Raw genomic sequence first — 21129 nt, forward strand, 5'->3', positions numbered from 1 at the left:
CAGGGAAGAGCAGACTGACCCCACTCTGTAAATGTAACACACCCAGGGAACAGCAGACTGACCCCACTCTGTCAATGTCACGCACCCAGGGAAGAGCAGACTGACCCCACCCTGTCAAAGTAACACACCCAGGGAAGGGCAGACTGACCCCACTCTGTCAATGTAACACTCCCAGGTAGAGCAGACTGACCCCACTCTGTCAATTTAAAACACCCAGGGAAGTGCACGCTGACCCCACTCTGTCAATGTAACACACCCAGGGAAGAGCAGACTGACCCCACTCTGTCAATGGAACACATGAAGGGAAGAGCAGACTGACCCCACCCTGTCAATGTAACACACTCAGGGAAGAGCGGACTGACCCCCCTCTGTCAATGAAACACACCCAGGGAAGAGTAGACTAACCCCACTCTGCCAATATAACCCAGCCAGGGAAGAGCAGACTGACCCCACTCTGTCAATTTAACACACCCAGGGAAGGGCAGACTGACCCCACTCTGCCAATGTAACACACCCAGGGATGAGCAGACTGACCACTCTCTGTCAATGTAACACTCCCAGGGAAGAACTAACTGACACCACTCTGGCAATGTAACACACCCAGGGAAAAGCAGACTGACCTCACTCGGTCAATATAACAGACACAGGGAAGAGCAGACTGACCCCACTCTGTCAATGTAACACACCCAGGGAAGAGCAGACTGACCCCACTCTGTCAATGTCACGCACCCAGGGAAGAGCACACTGACCGCACTCTGTCAAAGTAACACACCCAGGGAAGAGCAGACTGACCCCACTCTGTCAATGTAACACACCCTGGGAAGAGCAGACTGACCCCAATCTGTCAATGTAACACACCCTGGGAAGAGCAGACTGAACCCACTCTGTCACTGTAACACACCCAGGGAAGAGCAGACTGACCCCACTTTGTCAATGTAACAAACCCATGGAAGAGCAGACTGACCCCACACTTTCAATGTAACACATCCAGGGAAGAGCAGACTGACCGTACTCAGTCAATGTAACCCACCCAGGGAAGAGCAGACTGACCCCACTCTGTCAAACTAATGCACGCTGGGAAGAGCAGACTGACCCCACTCTGTCACTGTAACACACCCAGGGACGAGCAGACTGACCCCACTCTGTCAATGTAACACGCCCAGGGAAGGGTAGACTGACCCCACTCTGTCAATGAAACACACCCAAGGAAGAGCAGACTGACCCCACTCTGTCAATGTAACATACCCTGGGAGGAGCAGACTGACCCCACTCTGTCAATGTAACACACCCTGGGAAGAGCAGACTGACCGCACTCTGTCAATGTAACACACGCAGGGAAGAGTAGACTGACCCCACTCTGTCAATGTAACACACACAGGGAAGAGCAGACGGACCCCACTCTGTCAATGTAACACACCCTGGGAGGAGCAGATTGACCCCACTCTGTCAATGTAACACACCCAGGGAAGAGCAGACTGACCCCACTCTGTCAATGTAAGACACCCAGTGAAGAGTAGACTGACCCCACTCTGTCAATGTAACACACCCAGGGAAGAGCAGACTGACCTCACTCTGTCAATGTAACACACCCAGGGAAGAGCAGACTGACCCCACTCTGTCAATGTAACAAACCCAGGGAAGAGCAGACTGAGCCCCATTCTGTCAATGTAACCCACCCAGGAAGAGCAGACTGACCCCTTTCTGTCAACGTTTCACACCCAGGGAAGATCAGACTGACCCAACTCTGTCAATGTAACACATTCTGGGAAGAGCAGACTGACCCAACTCTCTCATTGTAACACACCCAGGGAAGAGCAGACTGACCCCTCTCTGTCATTGTAACACACCCAGAGAAGAGCAGACTGACCTCACTCTGTCAATGTAACACACCCAGGGAAGAGCAGACTGAGCCCCATTCTGTCAATGTAACACAACCAGGGAACAGACGATTGACCTGGCTAGGTCAATGTAACATACCCAGGGAAGAGCAGACTAACCTCACTCTGTCAATGTAACACACCCAGGGAAGAGCAGACTGACCCCACTCTGTCAATGTCACGCACCCAGGGAAGAGCAGACTGACCGCACTCTGTCAATGTCACGCACCCAGGGAAGAGCAGACTGACCCCACTGTGTCAATGTAACACACACAGGGAAGAGCAGACTGACCCCACACATTCAATGTAACACATCCAGGGAAGAGCAGACTGACCCCTCTCTGTCAATGTAACACACCCAGGGAAGAGCAGACTGACTCCACTCTGTGAATGTAACACACCCAGGGAAGAGCACACTGACCCCACTCTGTCAATGTCACGCACCCACGGAAGAGCAGACTGACTGCACACTGTCAATGTAACACACCCAGGGAAGAGCAGATTGACCCCACTGTGTCAATGTAACACACCCAGGGAAGAGCAGACTGACCCCACACTTTCAATGTAACCCACCAAGGGAAGAGCAGACTGACCCCCCTCTGTCAATGTAACACACCCAGGGAAGAGCAGACTGACCTCACCCGGTCAAATATAACAGACACAGGGAAGAGCAGACTGACCACACTCTGTCATTGCAACACACCCAGGGAAGAGCAGACTGACCCCTTTCTGTCGACATTATACCCCCAGGGAAGATCAGACTGACCCAACTCTGTCAATGTAACACACCGCGGGAAGAGCAGACTGACCCCACTCGGTCAATGTAAAACACCCAAGGAAGAGCAGACTGACCCCACTCTGTCATTGTAACACACCCAGGGAAGAGCAGACTGACCCCTCTCTGTCAATGTAACACACCCAGGGAAGAGCAGACTGACCCCACTCTGTCAATGTAACACACCCAGGGAAGAGCAGACTGACCCCACTGTGTCAATGTAACACACCCAGGGAAGAGCAGACTGACCCCACACATTCAATGTAACACACCCAGGGAAGAGCAGACTGACCCCACTCTGTAAATGTAACACACCCAGGGAACAGCAGACTGACCCCACTCTGTCAATGTCACGCACCCAGGGAAGAGCAGACTGACCCCACCCGGTCAAAGTAACACACACAGGGAAGGGCAGACTGACCCCACTCTGTCAATGTAACACTCCCAGGGAAGAGCAGACTGACCCCACTCTGTCAATTTAAAACACCCAGGGAAGTGCACGCTGACCACACTCTGTCAATGTAACAGACCCAGGGAAGAGCAGACTGACCCCACTCTGTCAATGTAACACACTCAGGGAAGAGCAGTCTGACCCCCCTCTGTCAATGAAACACACCCAGGGAAGAGTAGACTGACCCCACTCTGCCAATATAACCCAGCCAGGGAAGAGCAGACTGACCCCACTCTGTCATTGTAACACACCCAGGGAAGGGCAGACTGACCACGCTCTGTCAATGTAACACTCCCAGGGAAGAACTAACTGACACCACTCTGGCAATGTAACGCATCCAGGGAAAAGCAGACTGACCTACCTCGGTCAATATAACAGACACAGGGAAGAGCAGACTGACCACACTCTGTCATTGCAACACACCCAGGGAAGAGCAGACTGAGTTCACTCTGTCAATGTAACACACCCAGGGAAGAGCAGACTGACCCCTGTCTCTCAACGTTATACACCCAGGGAACATCAGACTGTCCCAACTCTGTCAATGTAACACACCCAGGAAAGAGCAGACTGTCCCAACTCTGTCAATGTAACACACCCTGGGAAGAGCAGACAGACCCCACTCTGTCATTGTAACACACCCAGGGAAGAGCAGACTGACCTCACTCTGTCAAAGTAACACACCCAGGTAAGAGCAGACTAACCCCATTGTCAATGTAACACACCCAGGGAAAGGCAGACGGACCATGTTCTGTCAATGTAACACACCCAGGGAAGAGCCTACTGACCCCACTCTGTCAATGTAACGCACCCAGGGAAGAGCAGACTGACCCCACAATGTCAGTATAACACACCCAGGGAAGAGCAGACTGACCCCACTCTGTCAATGTAACACACCCAGGGAAGAGCAGACTGACCCCACTCTGTCAATGTAAGACACACAGGGAAGAGTAGACTGACCCCACTCTGTCAATGTAACACACCCAGGGAAGAGCAGACTCACCCCACTCTGTTAATGTAAAACACCCAGGGAAGAGCAGACTGACCCCTTTCTGTCAACGTTACACACCCAGGGAAGAGCAGACTGACCCCACTCTGACAATGTAACACACCCAGGGAAGAGCAGACTAACCGCACTCTATCAATGTAACACACCCAAGGAAGAGCAGTCTGACCCCACTCTGTCATTGTAACACAGCCAGGGAAGAGCAGACTGACCCCTCTCTGTCAATGTAACTCACCCAGGGAACAGAAGATTGACCTCACTCGGTCAATGTAACATACCCAGGGAAGAGCAGACTAACCCCACTCTGTCAATGTAACACACCCAGGGAAGAGCAGACTGACCCCACTCTGTCAATGTAACACACCCAGGGAAGAGCAGACTGACCCCACTCTGTCAATGTCACGCACCCAGGGAAGAGCAGACTGACCGCACTCTGTCAATGTAACACACCCAGGGAAGAGCAGATTGATCCCACCGTGTCAATGTAACACATCCAGGGAAGAGCAGACTGACCCCACACTTTCAATGTAACACATCCAGGGAAGAGCAGACTGACTGCACTCGGTGAATGTAATCCACCCAGGGAAGAGCAGACTGACCCCTCTCTGTCAATGTAACACACCCAGGGAAGAGCAGATTTACCCCACTCTGTCAATGTAACAGACCCAGGGAAGAGCAGACTGACCCCACTCTGTCAATGTAACACACCCAGGGAAGGGCAGACTGACCCCACTCTGTCAATGTAACACACCAAGGGAAGAGCAGACTGAGCCCACTCTGTCAATGTCACGCACCCAGGGAAGAGCAGACTGACCGCACTCTGTCAATGTAACACACCCAGGGACGTGCAGATTGATCCCACTGTGTCAATGTAACACACCCAGGGAAGAGCAGACTGACCCCACACTTTCAATGTAACATATCCAGGGAAGAGCAGACTGACCCCTCTCTCTCCACGTAACTCACCCAGGGTAGAGCAGACTGACCCCACTCTGTCAATGTAACACACCCAGGGAAAAGCAGACTGACCCCACTCTGTCAATGTAACACACCCAGGGAAGAGCAGACTGACCCCACTCTGTCAATGTAACTCACCCAGGGAAGAGCAGACTCACCCAACTCTGTCAATGTAACACACCCAGGGGAGACCAGAGTGACCCCTCTATCTCAATGTAACTCACCTAGGGAAGAGCAGACTGACCCCACTCTGTCAAAGTAACACACTCAGGGAAGAGCAGACTGACCTCACTCTGTCAATGTAACACAACCAGGGAAGGGCAGACTGACCCCACTCTGTCAATGTAACATACTCAGGGAATAGCAGTCTGACCCCACTCTGTCAATGTATCACACCCAGGGGAGAGCAGACTGAACCCACCCTGTCAATCTAACTCACCCAGGGAAGAGCAGACTGACCTCACTCTGTCAATGTAACTCACCGCGGGAAGAGCAGACGAACCCCACTCAGTCAATGTAACACACCCAAAGAAGAGCAGTCTGACCCCACTCTGTCATTGTAACACAGCCAGGGAAGAGCTTTCTGACCCCTCTCTGTCAATGTAACTCACCCAGGGAACAGAAGATTGACCTCACTCGGTCAATGTAACATACCCAGGGAAGAGCAGACTCACCCAACTCTGTCAATGTAACACACCCAGGGGAGACCAGACTGACCCCTCTATCTCAATGTAACTCACCTAGGGAAGAGCAGACTGACCCCACTCTGTCAAAGTAACACACTCAGGGAAGAGCAGACTGACCTCACTCTGTCAATGTAACACAACCAGGGAAGGGCAGACTGACCCCACTCTGTCAATGTAACATACTCAGGGAAGAGCAGACGGACCTCACTCTGTCAATGTAACACACCCAAGGAAGAGCAGTCTGACCCCACTCTGTCAATCTAACTCACCCAGGGAAGAGCAGACTGACCTCACTCTGTCAATGTAACACACCGCGGGAAGAGCAGACTAACCCCACTCTGTCAATATAACACACCCAAGGAAGAGCAGTCTGACCCCACTCTGTCATTGTAACACAGCCAGGGAAGAGCAGACTGACCCCTCTCTGTCAATGTAACTCACCCAGGGAACAGAAGATTGACCTCACTCGGTCAATGTAACATACCCAGGGAAGAGCAGACTAACCCCACTCTGTCAATGTAACACACCCAGGGAAGAGCAGACTGACCCCACTCTGTCAATGTAACACACCCAGGGAAGAGCAGACTGAGCCCACTCTGTCAATGTCACGCACCCAGGGAAGAGCACACTGACCGCACTCTGTCAATGTAACACACCCAGGGAAGAGCAGATTGATCCCACTGTGTCAATGTAACACATCCAGGGAAGAGCAGACTGACCACACACTTTCAATGTAACACATCCAGGGAAGAGCAGACTGACCGCACTAGGTCAATGTAATCCACCCAGGGAAGAGCAGACTGACCCCTCTCTGTCAATGTAACACACCCAGGGAAGAGCAGATTTACCCCACTCTGTCAATGTAACAGACCCAGGGAAGAGCAGACTGATCCCACTCTTCCAATGTAACACACCCAGGGAAGGGCAGACTGACCCCACTCTGTCAATGTAACACACCCAGGGAAGAGCAGACTGAGCCCACTCTGTCAATGTCACGCACCCAGGGAAGAGCAGACTGACCGCACTCTGTCAATGTAACACACCCAGGGAAGAGCAGATTGATCCCACTGTGTCAATGTAACACACCCAGGGAAGAGCAGACTGACCCCACACTTTCAATGTAACACATCCAGGGAAGAGCAGACTGACCCCTCTCTCTCCACGTAACTCACCCAGGGAAGATCAGACTGACCCCACTCTGTCAATGTAACACACCCAGGGAAAAGCAGACTGACCCCACTCTGTCAATGTAACACACCCAGGGAAGAGCAGACTGACCCCACTCTGTCAATATCACAGACCCAGGGAAGAGCAGACTCACCCAACTCTGTCAATGTAACACACCCAGGGGAGACCAGAGTGACCCCCTATCTCAATGTAACTCACCTAGGGAAGAGCAGACTGACCCCACTCTGTCAAAGTAACACACTCAGGGAAGAGCAGACTGACCTCACTCTGTCAATGTAACACAACCAGGGAAGGGCAGACTGACCCCACTCTGTCAATGTAACATACCCAGGGAATAGCAGTCTGACCCCACTCTGTCAATGTATCACACCCAGGGGAGAGCAGACTGAACCCACCCTGTCAATCTAACTCACCCAGGGAAGAGCAGACTGACCTCACTCTGTCAATGTAACACACCGCGGGAAGAGCAGACTGACCCCACTCTGTCAATGTAACACACCCAAGGAAGAGCAGTCTGACCCCACTCTGTCATTGTAACACAGCCAGGGAAGAGCAGACTGACCTCACTCTGTCAATGTAACTCACCCAGGGAACAGAAGATTGACCTCACTCGGTCAATGTAACATACCCAGGGAAGAGCAGACTAACACCACTCTGTCAATGTAACACACCCAGGGAAGAGCAGACTGACCCCACTCTGTCAATGTAACACACCCAGGGAAGAGGAGACTAACCCCACTCTGTCAAAGTAACACACCCAAGGAAGAGCAATCTGACCCCACTCTGTCATTGTAACACAGCCAGGGAAGAGCAGACTGACCCCTCTCTGTCAATGTAACTCACCCAGGGAACAGAAGATTGACCTCACTCGGTCAATGTAACATACCCAGGGAAGAGCAGACTAACCCCACTCTGTCAATGTAACACACCCAGGGAAGAGCAGACTGACCCCACTCTGTCAATGTAACACACCCAGGGAAGAGCAGACTGACCCCACTCTGTCAATGTAACACACCCAGGGAAGAGCAGATTGATCCCACTGTGTCAATGTAACACATCCAGGGAAGAGCAGACTGACCCCACACTTTCAATGTTACACATCCAGGGAAGAGCAGACTGACCGCACTCGGTCAATGTAATCCACCCAGGGAAGAGCAGACTGACCCCTCTCTGTCAATGTAACACACCCAGGGAAGAGCAGATTTACCCCACTCTGTCAATGTAACAGACCCAGGGAAGAGCAGACTGACCCCACTCTGTCAATGTTACACACCCAGGGAAGGGCAGACTGACCCCACTCTGTCAATGTAACACACCCAGGGAAGAGCAGACTGAGCCCACTCTGTCAATGTCACGCACCCAGGGAAGAGCAGACTGACCGCACTCTGTCAATGTAACACACCCAGGGAAGAGCAGATTGATCCCACTGTGTCAATGTAACACACCCAGGGAAGAGCAGACTGACCCCACACTTTCAATGTAACACATCCAGGGAAGAGCAGACTGACCCCTCTCTCTCCACGTAACTCACCCAGGGAAGAGCAGACTGACCCCACTCTGTCAATGTAACACACCCAGGGAAAAGCAGACTGACCCCACTCTGTCAATGTAACACACCCAGGGAAGAGCAGACTGACCGCACTCTGTCAATATTACAGACCCAGGGAAGAGCAGACTCACCCAACTCTGTCAATGTAACACACCCAGGGGAGACCAGAGTGACCCCTCTATCTCAATGTAACTCACCTAGGGAAGAGCAGACTGACCCCACTCTGTCAAAGTAACACACTCAGGGAAGAGCAGACTGACCTCACTCTGTCAATGTAACACAACCAGGGAAGGGCAGACTGACCCCACTCTGTCAATGTAACATACTCAGGGAATAGCAGTCTGACCCCACTCTGTCAATGTATCACACCCAGGGGAGAGCAGACTGAACCGACCCTGTCAATCTAACTCACCCAGGGAAGAGCAGACTGACCTCACTCTGTCAATGTAACACACCGCGGGAAGAGCAGACTAACCCCACTCTGTCAATGTAACACACCCAAGGAAGAGCAGTCTGACCCCACTCTGTCATTGTAACACAGCCAGGGAAGAGCAGACTGACCCCTCTCTGTCAATGTAACTCACCCAGGGAACAGAAGATTGACCTCACTCGGTCAATGTAACATACCCAGGGAAGAGCAGACTAACCCCACTCTGTCAATGTAACACACCCAGGGAAGAGCAGACTGACCCCTCTCTGTCAATGTAACTCACCCAGGGAACAGAAGATTGACCTCACTCGGTCAATGTAACATACCCAGGGAAGTGCAGACTAACCCCACTCTGTCAATGTAACACACCCAGGGAAGAGCAGACTGACCCCTCTATCTCAATGTAACACACCCAGGGAAGAGCAGACTAACCCCACTCTGTCAATGTAACACACCCAAGGAAGAGCAGTCTGACCCCACTCTGTCATTGTAACACAGCCAGGGAAGAGCAGACTGACCCCTCTCTGTCAATGTAACTCACCCAGGGAACAGAAGATTGACCTCACTCGGTCAATGTAACATACCCAGGGAAGAGCAGACTGAACCCACCCTGTCAATCTAACACACCCAGGGAAGAGCAGACTCACCCCACTCTGTCAATGTAACACACCCAGGGAAGAGCAGACTGACCCCACTCTGTCAATGTAACACAACCAGGGAAGGGCAGACTGACCCCACTCTGTCAATGTATCATACTCAGGGAATAGCAGTCTGACCCCACTCTGTCAATGTAACACACCCAGGGAAGAGCAGACTGACCCCACTCTGTCGATGTCACGCACCCAGGGAAGAGCAGACTGACCGCACTCTGTCAATGTAACACACCCAGGGAAGAGCAGATTGATCCCACTGTATCAATGTAACACACCCAGGGAAGAGCAGACTGAGCCCACTCTGTCAATGTAACAGACCCAGGGAAGAGCAGACTGACCCCACTCTGTCAATGTAACACACCCAGGGAAGAGCAGACTGACCCCTTTCTAACAATGTAACACACCCAGGGAAGAACAGACTGACCCCACTCTGTCAATGTAAGACACCCAGGGGAGAGCAGACTTACCCCACTCTGTCAATGTAACACACCCAGGGAAGAGCAGACTGACCGCACTCTGTCAATATTACAGACCCAGGGAAGAGCAGACTCACCCAACTCTGTCAATGTAACACACCCAGGGGAGACCAGAGTGACCCCTCTATCTCAATGTAACTCACCTAGGGAAAAGCAGACTGACCCCACTCTGTCAAAGTAACACACTCAGGGAAGAGCAGACTGACCTCACTCTGTCAATGTAACACAACCAGGGAAGGGCAGACTGACCCCACTCTGTCAATGTAACATACTCAGGGAATAGCAGTCTGACCCCACTCTGTCAATGTATCACACCCAGGGGAGAGCAGACTGAACCCACCCTGTCAATCTAACTCACCCAGGGAAGAGCAGACTGACCTCATTCTGTCAATGTAAGACACCGCGGGAAGAGCAGACTAACCCCACTCTGTCAATGTCACGCACCCAGGGAAGAGCAGACTGACCGCACTCTGTCAATGTAACACACCCAGGGAAGAGCAGATTGATCCCACTGTGTCAATGTAACACATCCAGGGAAGAGCAGACTGACCCCACACTTTCAATGTAACACATCCAGGGAAGAGCAGACTGACCGCACTAGGTCAATGTAATCCACCCAGGGAAGAGCAGACTGACCCCTCTCTGTCAATGTAACACACCCAGGGAAGAGCAGATTTACCTCACTCTGTCAATGTAACAGACCCAGGGAAGAGCAGACTGACCCCACTCTGTCAATGTAACACACCCAGGGAAGGGCAGACTGACCCCACTCTGTCAATGTAACACACCCAGGGAAGAGCAGACTGACCCCACTCTGTCAATGTCACGCACCCAGGGAAGAGCAGACTGACCGCACTCTGTCAATGTAACACACCCAGGGAAGAGCAGATTGATCCCACTGTGTCAATGTAACACACCCAGGGAAGAGCAGACTGACCCCACACTTTCAATGTAACACATCCAGGGAAGAGCAGACTGACTCCTCTCTCTGCACGTAACTCACCCAGGGAAGAGCAGACTGACCCCACTCTGTCAATGTAACACACCCAGGGAAAAGCAGACTGACCCCACTCTGTCAATGTAACACACCCAGGGAAGAGCAGACTGACCCCACTCTGTCAATATCACAGACCCAGGGAAGAGCAGACTCACCCAACTCTGTCAATGTAACACACCCAGGGGAGACCAGAGTGACCCCTCTATCTCAATGTAACTCACCTAGGGAAGAGCAGACTGACCCCACTCTGTCAAAGTAACACACTCAGGGAAGAGCAGACTGACCTCACTCTGTCAATGTAACACAACCAGGGAAGGGCAGACTGACCCCACTCTGTCAATGTAACATACTCAGGGAATAGCAGTCTGACCCCACTCTGTCAATGTATCACACCCAAGGGGAGAGCAGACTGAACCCACCCTGTCAATCTAACTCACCCAGGGAAGAGCAGACTGTCCTCACTCTGTCAATGTAACACACCGCGGGAAGAGCAGACTGACCCCACTCTGTCAATGTAACACACCCAAGGAAGAGCAGTCTGACCCCACTCTGTCATTGTAACACAGCCAGGGAAGAGCAGACTGACCCCTCTCTGTCAATGTAACTCACCCAGGGAACAGAAGATTGACCTCACTCGGTCAATGTAACATACCCAGGGAAGAGCAGACTAACACCAGTCTGTCAATGTAACACACCCAGGGAAGAGCAGACTGACCCCACTCTGTCAATGTAACACACCCAGGGAAGAGGAGACTAACCCCACTCTGTCAAAGTAACACACCCAAGGAAGAGCAATCTGACCCCACTCTGTCATTGTAACACAGCCAGGGAAGAGCAGACTGACCCCTCTCTGTCAATGTAACTCACCCAGGGAACAGAAGATTGACCTCACTCGGTCAATGTAACATACCCAGGGAAGAGCAGACTAACCCCACTCTGTCAATGTAACACACCCAGGGAAGAGCAGACTGACCCCACTCTGTCAATGTAACACACCCAGGGAAGAGCAGACTGACCGCACTCTGTCAATGTAACACACCCAGGGAAGAGCAGATTGATCCCACTGTGTCAATGTAACACATCCAGGGAAGAGCAGACTGACCCCACACTTTCAATGTAACACATCCAGGGAAGAGCAGACTGACCGCACTCGGTCAATGTAATCCACCCAGGGAAGAGCAGACTGAAACCCTCTCTGTCAATGTAACACACCCAGGGAAGAGCAGATTTACCCCACTCTGTCAATGTAACAGACCCAGGGAAGAGCAGACTGACCCCACTCTGTCAATGTAACACACCCAGGGAAGGGCAGACTGACCCCACTCTGTCAATGTAACACACCCAGGGAAGAGCAGACTGAGCCCACTCTGTCAATATCACGCACCCAGGGAAGAGCAGACTGACCCCACACTGTCAATGTAACACATCCAGGGAAGAGCAGACTGACCCCTCTCTCTCCACGTAACTCACCCAGGGAAGAGCAGACTGACCCCACTCTGTCAATGTAACACACCCAGGGAAAAGCAGACTGACCCCACTCTGTCAATGTAACACACCCAGGGAAGAGCAGACTGACCGCACTCTGTCAATATTACAGACCCAGGGAAGAGCAGACTCACCCAACTCTGTCAATGTAACACACCCAGGGGAGACCAGAATGACCCCTCTATCTCAATGTAACTCACCTAGGGAAGAGCAGACTGACCCCACTCTGTCAAAGTAACACACTCAGGGAAGAGCAGACTGACCTCACTCTGTCAATGTAACACAACCAGGGAAGGGCAGACTGACCCCACTCTGTCAATGTAACATACTCAGGGAATAGCAGTCTGACCCCACTCTGTCAATGTATCACACCCAGGGGAGAGCAGACTGAACCCACCCTGTCAATCTAACTCACCCAGGGAAGAGCAGACTGACCTCACTCTGTCAATGTAACACACCGCGGGAAGAGCAGACTAACCCCACTCTGTCAATGTAACACACCCAAGGAAGAGCAGTCTGACCCCACTCTGTCATTGTAACACAGCCAGGGAAGAGCAGACTGACCCCTCTCTGTCAATGTAACTCACCCAGGGAACAGAAGATTGACCTCACTCGGTCAATGTAACATACCCAGGGAAGAGCAGACTAACCCCACTCTGTCAATGTAACACACCCAGGGAAGAGCAGACTGACCTCACTCGGTCAATGTAACATACCCAGGGAAGAGCAGACTAACCCCACTCTGTCAATGTAACACACCCAGGGAAGAGCAGACTGACCCCACTCTGTCAATGTAACACACCCAGGGAAGAGCAGACTGACCCCACTCTGTCAATGTAACACACCCAGGGAAGAGCAGATTGATCCCACTGTGTCAATGTAACACATCCAGGGAAGAGCAGACTGACCCCACACTTTCAATGTAACACATCCAGGGAAGAGCAGACTGACCGCACTCGGTCAATGTAATCCACCCAGGGAAGAGCAGACTGACCCCTCTCTGTCAATGTAACACACCCAGGGAAGAGCAGATTTACCCCACTCTGTCAATGTAACAGACCCAGGGAAGAGCAGACTGACCCCACTCTGTCAATGTAACACACCCAGGGAAGGGCAGACTGACCCCACTCTGTCAATGTAACACACCCAGGGAAGAGCAGACTGAGCCCACTCCGTCAATGTCACGCACCCAGGGAAGAGCAGACTGACCCCACACTTTCAATGTAACACATCCAGGGAAGAGCAGACTGACCCCTCTCTCTCCACGTAACTCACCCAGGGAAGAGCAGACTGACCCCACTCTGTCAATGTAACACACCCAGGGAAAAGCAGACTGACCCCACTCTGTCAATTTAACACAACCAGGGAAGAGCAGACTGACCGCACTCTGTCAATATTACAGACCCAGGGAAGAGCAGACTCATCCAACTCTGTCAATGTAACACACCCAGGGGAGACCAGAGTGACCCCTCTATCTCAATGTAACTCACCTAGGGAAGAGCAGACTGACCCCACTCTGTCAAAGTAACACACTCAGGGAAGAGCAGACTGACCTCACTCTGTCAATGTAACACAACCAGGGAAGGGCAGACTGACCCCACTCTGTCAATGTAACATACTCAGGGAATAGCAGTCTGACCCCACTCTGTCAATGTATCACACCCAGGGGAGAGCAGACTGAACCCACCCTGTCAATCTAACTCACCCAGGGAAGAGCAGACTGACCTCAATCTGTCAATGTAACACACCGCGGGAAGAGCAGACTAACCCCACTCTGTCAATGTAACACACCCAAGGAAGAGCAGTCTGACCCCACTCTGTCATTGTAACACAGCCAGGGAAGAGCAGACTGACCCCTCTCTGTCAATGTAACTAACCCAGGGAACAGAATATTGACCTCACTCGGTCAATGTAACATACCCAGGGAAGAGCAGACTAACCCCACTCTGTCAATGTAACACACCCAGGGAAGAGCAGACTGACCCCACTCTGTCAATGTAACACACCCAGGGAAGAGCAGACTAACCCCACTCTGTCAATGTAACACACCCAAGGAGAGCAGTCTGACCCCACTCTGTCAATGTAACTCACCCAGGGAACAGAAGATTGACCTCACTCGGTCAATGTAACACACCCAGGGGAGACCAGACTGACCCCTCTATCTCAATGTAACTCACCTAGGGAAGAGCAGACTGACCCCACTCTGTCAAAGTAACACACTCAGGGAAGAGCAGACTGACCTCACTCTGTCAATGTAACACAACCAGGGAAGGGCAGACTGACCCCACTCTGTCAATGTAACATACTCAGGGAAGAGCAGACGGACCTCACTCTGTCAATGTAACACACCCAAGGAAGAGCAGTCTGACCCCACTCTGTCAATCTAACTCACCCAGGGAAGAGCAGACTGACCTCACTCTGTCAATGTAACACACCGCGGGAAGAGCAGACTAACCCCACTCTGTCAATATAACACACCCAAGGAAGAGCAGTCTGACCCCACTCTGTCATTGTAACACAGCCAGGGAAGAGCAGACTGACCCCTCTCTGTCAATGTAACTCACCCAGGGAACAGAAGATTGACCTCACTCGGTCAATGTAACATACCCAGGGAAGAGCAGACTAACCCCACTCTGTCAATGTAACACACCCAGGGAAGAGCAGACTGACCCCACTCTGTCAATGTAACACACCTAGGGAAGAGCAGACTGACCCCACTCTGTCAATGTCACGCACCCAGGGAAGAGCAGACTGACCGCACTCTGTCAATGTAACGCACCCAGGGAAGAGCAGATTGATCCCACTGTGTCAATGTAACACATCCAGGGAAGAGCAGACTGACCCCACACTTTCAATGTAACACATCCAGGGAAGAGCAGACTGACCGCACTAGGTCAATGTAATCCACCCAGGGATGAGCAGACTGACCCCTCTCTGTCAATGTAACACACCCAGGGAAGAGCAGATTTACCCCACTCTGTCAATGTAACAGACCCAGGGAAGAGCAGACTGACCCCACTCTGTCAATGTAACACACCCAGGGAAGGGCAGACTGACCCCACTCTGTCAATGTAACACACCCAGGGAAGAGCAGACTGAGCCCACTCTGTCAATGTCACGCACCCAGGGAAGAGCAGACTGACCGCACTCTGTCAATGTAACACACCCAGGGAAGAGCAGATTGAACCCACTGTGTCAATGTAACACACCCAGGGAAGAGCAGACTGACCCCACACTTTCAATGTAACACATCCAGGGAAGAGCAGACTGACCCCTCTCTCTCCACGTAACTCACCCAGGGAAGAGCAGACTGACCTCACTCTGTCAATGTAACACACCCAGGGAAAAGCAGACTCACCCCACTCTGTCAATGTAACACACCCAGGGAAGAGCAGACTGACCCCACTCTGTCAATATCACAGACCCAGGGAAGAGCAGACTCACCCAACTCTGTCAATGTAACACACCCAGGGGAGACCAGAGTGACCCCTCTATCTCAATGTAACTCACCTAGGGAAGAGCAGACTGACCCCACTCTGTCAAAGTAACACACTCAGGGAAGAGCAGACTGACCTCACTCTGTCAATGTAACACAACCAGGGAAGGGCAGACTGACCCCACTCTGTCAATGTAACATACTCAGGGAATAGCAGTCTGACCCCACTCTGTCAATGTATCACACCCAGGGGAGAGCAGACTGAACCCACCCTGTCAATCTAACTCACCCAGGGAAGAGCAGACTGACCTCACTCTGTCAATGTAACACACCGCGGGAAGAGCAGACTGACCCCACTCTGTCAATGTAACACACCCAAGGAAGAGCAGTCTGACCCCACTCTGTCATTGTAACACAGCCAGGGAAGAGCAGACTGACCCCTCTCTGTCAATGTAACTCACCCAGGGAACAGAAGATTGACCTCACTCGGTCAATGTAACATACCCAGGGAAGAGCAGACTAACACCACTCTGTCAATGTAACACACCCAGGGAAGAGCAGACTGACCCCACTCTGTCAATGTAACACACCAAGGGAAGAGGAGACTAACCCCACTCTGTCAAAGTAACACACCCAAGGAAGAGCAATCTGACCCCACTCTGTCATTGTAACACAGCCAGGGAAGAGCAGACTGACCCCTCTCTGTCAATGTAACTCACCCAGGGAACAGAAGATTGATCTCACTCGGTCAATGTAACATACCCAGGGAAGAGCAGACTAACCCCACTCTGTCAATGTAACACACCCAGGGAAGAGCAGACTGACCCCACTCTGTAAATGTAACACACCCAGGGAAGAGCAGATTGATCCCACTGTGTCAATGTAACACATCCAGGGAAGAGCAGACTGACCCCACACTTTCAATGTAACACATCCAGGGAAGAGCAGACTGACCGCACTCGGTCAATGTAATCCACCCAGGGAAGAGCAGACTGACCCCTCTCTGTCAATGTAACAGACCCAGGGAAGAGCAGACTGACCCCACTCTGTCAATGTAACACACTCAGGGAAGGGCAGACTGACCCCACTCTGTCAATGTAACACACCCAGGGAAGAGCAGACTGAGCCCACTCTGTCAATGTCACGCACCCAGGGAAGAGCAGACTGACCGCACTCTGTCAATGTAACACACCCAGGGAAGAGCAGATTGATCCCACTGTGTCAATGTAACACACCCAGGGAAGAGCAGACTGACCCCACACTTTCAATGTAACACATCCAGGGAAGAGCAGACTGACCCCTCTCTCTCCACGTAACTCACCCAGGGAAGAGCAGACTGACCCCACTCTGTCAATGTAACACACCCAGGGAAAAGCAGACTGACCCCACTCTGTCAATGTAACACACCCAGGGAAGAGCAGACTGACCGCACTCTGTCAATATTACAGACCCAGGGAAGAGCAGACTCATCCAACTCTGTCAATGTAACACACCCAGGGGAGACCAGAGTGACCCCTCTATCTCAATGTAACTCACCTAGGGAAGAGCAGACTGACCCCACTCTGTCAATGTAACATACTCAGGGAATAGCAGTCTGACCCCACTCTGTCATTGTATCACACCCAGGGGAGAGCAGACTGAACCCACCCTGTCAATCTAACTCACCCAGGGAAGAGCAGACTGACCTCACTCTGTCAATGTAACACACCGCGGGAAGAGCAGACTAACCCCACTCTGTCAATGTAACACACCCAAGGAAGAGCAGTCTGACCCCACTCTGTCATTGTAACACAGCCAGGGAAGAGCAGACTGACCCCTCTCTGTCAATGTAACTCACCCAGGGAACAGAAGATTGACCTCACTCGGTCAATGTAACATACCCAGGGAAGAGCAGACTAACCCCACTCTGTCAATGTAAGACACCCAGGGAAGAGCAGACTGACCCCACTCTGTCAATGTAACACACCCAGGGAAGAGCAGACTAACCCCACTCTGTCAATGTAACACACCCAAGGAAGAGCAGTCTGACCCCACTCTGTCATTGTAACACAGCCAGGGAAGAGCAGACTGACCCCTCTCTGTCAATGTAACTCACCCAGGGAACAGAAGATTGACCTCACTCGGTCAATGTAACATACCCAGGGAAGAGCAGACTAACCCCACTCTGTCAATGTAACACACCGCGGGAAGAGCAGATTGATCCCACTGTGTCAATGTAACACACCCAGGGAAGAGCAGACTGACCCCACACTTTCAATGTAACACATCCAGGGAAGAGCAGACTGACCCCTCTCTCTCCACGTAACTCACCCAGGGAAGAGCAGACTGACCCCACTCTGTCAATGTAACACACTCAGGGAAGGGCAGACTGACCCCACTCTGTCAATGTAACACACCCAGGGAAGAGCAGACTGAGCCCACTCTGTCAATGTCACGCACCCAGGGAAGAGCAGACTGACCGCACTCTGTCAATGTAACACACCCAGGGAAGAGCAGATTGATCCCACTGTGTCAATGTAACACACCCAGGGAAGAGCAGACTGACCCCACACTTTCAATGTAACACATCCAGGGAAGAGCAGACTGACCCCTCTCTCTCCACGTAACTCACCCAGGGAAGAGCAGACTGACCTCACTCTGTCAATGTAACACACCCAGGGAAAAGCAGACTCACCCCACTCTGTCAATGTAACACACCCAGGGAAGAGCAGACTGACCGCACTCTGTCAATATTACAGACCAAGGGAAGAGCAGACTCATCCAACTCTGTCAATGTAACACACCCAGGGGAGACCAGAGTGACCCCTCTATCACAATGTAACTCACCTAGGGAAGAGCAGACTGACCCCACTCTGTCAAAGTAACACACTCAGGGAAGAGCAGACTGACCTCACTCTGTCAATGTAACACAACCAGGGAAGGGCAGACTGACCCCACTCTGTCAATGTAACATACTCAGGGAATAGCAGTCTGACCCCACTCTGTCATTGTATCACACCCAGGGGAGAGCAGACTGAACCCACCCTGTCAATCTAACTCACCCAGGGAAGAGCAGACTGACCTCACTCTGTCAATGTAACACACCGCAGGAAGAGCAGACTAACCCCTCTCTGTCAATGTAACACACCCAAGGAAGAGCAGTCTGACCCCACTCTGTCATTGTAACACAGCCAGGGAAGAGCAGACTGACCCCTCTCTGTCAATGTAACTCACCCAGGGAACAGAAGATTGACCTCACTCGGTCAATGTAACATACCCAGGGAAGAGCAGACTAACCCCACTCTGTCAATGTAACACACCCAGGGAAGAGCAGACTGACCCCACTCTGTCAATGTAACACACCCAGGGAAGAGCAGACTAACCCCACTCTGTCAATGTAACACACCCAAGGAAGAGCAGTCTGACCCCACTCTGTCATTGTAACACAGCCAGGGAAGAGCAGACTGACCCCTCTCTGTCAATGTAACTCACCCAGGGAACAGAAGATTGACCTCACTCGGTCAATGTAACATACCCAGGGAAGAGCAGACTAACCCCACTCTGTCAATGTAACACACCGCGGGAAGAGCAGACTAACCCCACTCTGTCAATATAACACACCCAAGGAAGAGCAGTCTGACCCCACTCTGTCATTGTAACACAGCCAGATTAGAGCAGACTGACCCCTCTCTGTCAATGTAACTCACCCAGGGAACAGAAGATTGACCTCACTCGGTCAATGTAACATACCCAGGGAAGAGCAGACTGACCCCACTCTGTCAATGTAACACACCCAGGGAAGAGCAGACTCACCCCACTCTGTCAATGTAACACACCCAGGGAAGAGCAGACTGACCTCACTCTGTCAATGTCACGCACCCAGGGAAGAGCAGACTGACCGCACTCTGTCAATGTAACACACCCAGGGAAGAGCAGATTGATCCCACTGTGTCAATGTAACACATCCAGGGAAGAGCAGACTGACCCCACACTTTCAATGTAACACATCCAGGGAAGAGCAGATTGACCGCACTCGGTCAATGTAATCCACCCAGGGAAGAGCAGACTGACCCCTCTCTGTCAATGTAACACACCCAGGGAAGAGCAGATTTACCCCACTCTGTCAATGTAACAGACCCAGGGAAGAGCAGACTGACCCCACTCTGTCAATGTAACATACCCACGGAAGGGCAGACTGACCCCACTCTGTCAATGTCACGCACCCAGGGAAGAGCAGACTGACCGCACTCTGTCAATGTAACACACCCAGGGAAGAGCAGATTGATCCCACTGTGTCAATGTAACACACCCAGGGAAGAGCAGACTGACCCCACTCTGTCAATGTAACAGACCCAGGGAAGAGCAGACTGACCCCACTCTGTCAATGTAACAGACCCAGGGAAGAGCAGACTGACCCCACTCTGTCAATGTAACACACCCAGGGAAGAGCAGACTGACCCCATTCTAACAATGTAACACACCCAGGGAAGAACAGACTGACCCCACTCTGTCAATGTAAGACACCCAGGGGAGAGCAGACTTACCCCACTCTGTCAATGTAACACACCCAGGGAAGAGCAGACTGACCGCACTCTGTCAATATTACAGACCCAGGGAAGAGCAGACTCACCCAACTCTGTCAATGTAACACACCCAGGGGAGACCAGAGTGACCCCTCTATCTCAATGTAACTCACGTAGGGAAGAGCAGACTGACCCCACTCTGTCAAAGTAACACACTCAGGGAAGAGCAGACAGACCTCATTCTGTCAATGTAACACAACCAGGGAAGGGCAGACTGACCCCACTCTGTCAATGTAACATACTCAGGGAATAGCAGTCTGACCCCACTCTGTCAATGTATCACACCCAGGGGAGAGCAGACTGAACCCACCCTGTCAATCTAACTCACCCAGGGAAGAGCAGACTGACCTCACTCTGTCAATGTAACACACCGCGGGAAGAGCAGACTAACCCCTCTCTGTCAATGTAACACACCCAAGGAAGAGCAGTCTGACCCCATTCTGTCATTGTAACACAGCCAGGGAAGAGCAGACTGACCCCTCTCTGTCAATGTAACTCACCCAGGGAACAGAAGATTGACCTCACTCGGTCAATGTAACATACCCAGGGAAGAGCAGACTAACCCCACTCTGTCAATGTAACACACCCAGGGAAGAGCAGACTG

This window comes from Chiloscyllium punctatum, chromosome 34 (assembly GCF_047496795.1).
Source record: "Chiloscyllium punctatum isolate Juve2018m chromosome 34, sChiPun1.3, whole genome shotgun sequence".
In the NCBI taxonomy this organism is placed as follows: domain Eukaryota; kingdom Metazoa; phylum Chordata; class Chondrichthyes; order Orectolobiformes; family Hemiscylliidae; genus Chiloscyllium; species Chiloscyllium punctatum.